The sequence below is a fragment of the Pteropus vampyrus genome, unplaced genomic scaffold (assembly GCF_000151845.1).
Source record: "Pteropus vampyrus isolate Shadow unplaced genomic scaffold, Pvam_2.0 Scaffold11, whole genome shotgun sequence".
NCBI classification, from domain to species: domain Eukaryota; kingdom Metazoa; phylum Chordata; class Mammalia; order Chiroptera; family Pteropodidae; genus Pteropus; species Pteropus vampyrus.
Window position 1 is genome coordinate 9,424,940 of NW_011888792.1, and position 2,678 is coordinate 9,427,617.

General features: G+C 38.2%; 1 protein-coding gene across 1 annotated transcript in view; it reads left to right on the plus strand.

The window, feature by feature from the left end:
* The window catches only part of ADGRV1 (adhesion G protein-coupled receptor V1), a 494,515-nt gene that overhangs the window by 427,937 nt on the left and 63,900 nt on the right, over positions 1-2,678 (plus strand). The gene's annotated exons all lie outside the window — the stretch shown is intronic.

A 2,678-nucleotide genomic window follows, 5' to 3' on the forward strand; every position in this document is an offset into this window, starting at 1 on the left:
ACACCCCTCCTCCTTTTGGTTATTGTCACTTTAGGCCCCAAAGAGGCTGAAAGGAGCCACCTCAGGTTGATTAACCATAAAGCTGATGAAGCTTAAGTTTCAGGACCTCTTACTTGCATGGGACCATTTCAAGATCTTATACCTAATTATGTGTTTTTGATTTTTATTTTTTAAAGAAGCTTCTCCAAGTTTCATAAACTTCAGGCCCACAAAATCCAGCTGTGCCTCTGGGTATGCTTCTTCTATCTGAAATTGCATCTTAATCATTGTCGAACTAGAAAACCAGCCTAGGGTCTGTTGTTCGGTAACTGAGCTATTTCTTACTGGCTTTCTTCTTTGCAGAGTTTCCGATCTGGGATGCCAAAGTGCCACACTTCTCTACAGAGTTCCAGAAAAACATGGGCCATGGGTGTTTCTAGTCAGCCCTCGTTGTGCTTTCTTGGCTTCTCTGCTAAGCCTTGTCAGCACACAGTACTTGTTTGGCTCTAGACAGAGGAGCATGCAGGCCAATTTTTGAAAATTTGGTGCCTAGTTGTTCATGCAAAATATGCAAGTCCTTTTGTACTCTGCACAGATCCATAAATAGAATTTTGTCTTACACAGTGGGAGCAAAGAATGCAGTTGCCAAACTTAAGCATAGCTTAGGCAGTTTTCTAAATATTAAGGTATCTTGTCAGAAGTAAAAATGCTTCTGAGAATGGCAGTTTTGCACTCCTTTTATGCATTTAGAATCAAAGCAGAAAACATAAGGAAGGTATATGAAATCCATTGGTATTAGATTAAGGAGGTGTATAAAGCAAAGTGGGGAAATCTCTAGGATTGGATAAAAACACAATAGGAAAACACATACTTCATTGGTGGGTACAGATTAGTTCACATCGAACATTTACAGCACATAGAGATGGTATACAGACAAGATAGGGAGGGGCTCTGCATTCGCATGCTCTGGTGGTCTTGTGCTCTCATGTCTGTTGGTTTTGCCCTTGAGAGGCCTAGAGAAGAAATAACTGACATTTCAGGAGCATGTTATCTTCAGTGCATAAGAACATGGACAGAGCTCCCTTAAGGTAAAGATTGACCTTTGCCAAGGAAACTGTAGGCCTCGGACATGACTCCCTGCCGTAGCTAGCCGTATGTTTCCCCCCGAGCTTGCCAGGTTTATTATATAGCCCCGTTTCCATTCACAAAAGTGAAACCACACAGATACTTATTAATTACAAAGGAAAATAGACTAATTTTACAATGGAGAATCTGCTCAGCCACTACTTTAATCAAATGACCCAAATGAGCATCCTAACTAATGGGACAAATTGAGTTCCTGTGCCTCCTGATAGAATGCTGTAAAAAGAACCCAGCGTCACTTCTGTGATTTCTGCCAAAGTTTATAATCTGAATCACAAGAAAATATTAGACAAATGCAAATTTAAGGATGCTCCATGTGAAAAACTGACTGGTAATCTTTGAAAGTGTCAGAGTCATCAAAGCCAAGGACACACAGGAGAACTGTTTGGGATTAAAGGAGACTAAAGAAACATGTCAGCCGGATCCTTCTGCTGCAAAGGAAACTACTTGAATAATTGGCAGATATTGAATGGGATCTGAGGATGGTAGTAACATCTCAGTGTTAATGTCTTTGTACACTTTAAAGTATTACAGAGGGTGATGATGAATCAAGTCAGCAATTTTGAAGTGGTTCAGGGAAAAAACTTTGTTATACTGTACTTGCAACTCTTCTGTAAATTTGAGATTGTTTGAAAATAAAAATTTTAAATTGCTACAGTTGTATTTAATTGTTCAAATTGCCCCAGTACCTGGAGAGTTTAGGTGTTAATTGATGTTGGTGGGTATATATGGACTTTCAGGTCTGTTGACAGCTTGAAAATGTGTTTATTTGTAGTTTCTAAAATCTGACTTACTTTCTAACTCTTATATAATTTGTCATTCAAATATTAAAATCCCCATATTTAAGGTTATTATTCTAAAACCCCAAAATCAAAAACAGGTATGAAGGGTAATGAAGTCCCTTGGCCCTGAAGAAATCTGTTCTGAAAACTATTGAAACAAATTATATGAAAAAATGATGGGTAGGATAAACTTAGTGTTGACAGTAGTGAATCTATCACTTCATCTCTGCTCTTAACCCTAGCTATAAAGTTTGGAGTCTTCTCAGTCAGAAAAAGAGAGATGAATGCACACTTTTACATCACATACAAACAAGTTTTTATATCACTTTCACATTAAAATGTCAAGTTGGGCTACACTAATTTCGGAAGCACACTCATGCCTGCCTGGAATTTTCTAGTGGAGCAGTCTTTTAAGATTTACCTGGCCTTCAAAAGTGATTGCATCTCCGTGGTTGTTCGTGGCACTTCCAGAATAGTCCAGCAGGTGGTAGTGTAGGAGAGGAACAGTTCTCATTCTTCCCTATCCCCCTGCCTACCAGCAAAAACAGAATGTGGACTCAGCAATGTGCCTGTTCTTCTCTGGCCTAAGAATGGGATTTCCAAGGTTATTCTTTCAAAATAGGTACTTAAGCATAGAGAATATCATAAGATAGGAGCCAAAAGTAATTTTTGTGTGTATATTTTATATTTGTGACTATGCAGTATTCTGAAGCTCAATTTTTCTTTTTTTTTCTTTTATGATTTCTAGAAATTCCATTGGTTTTATATCTCTTT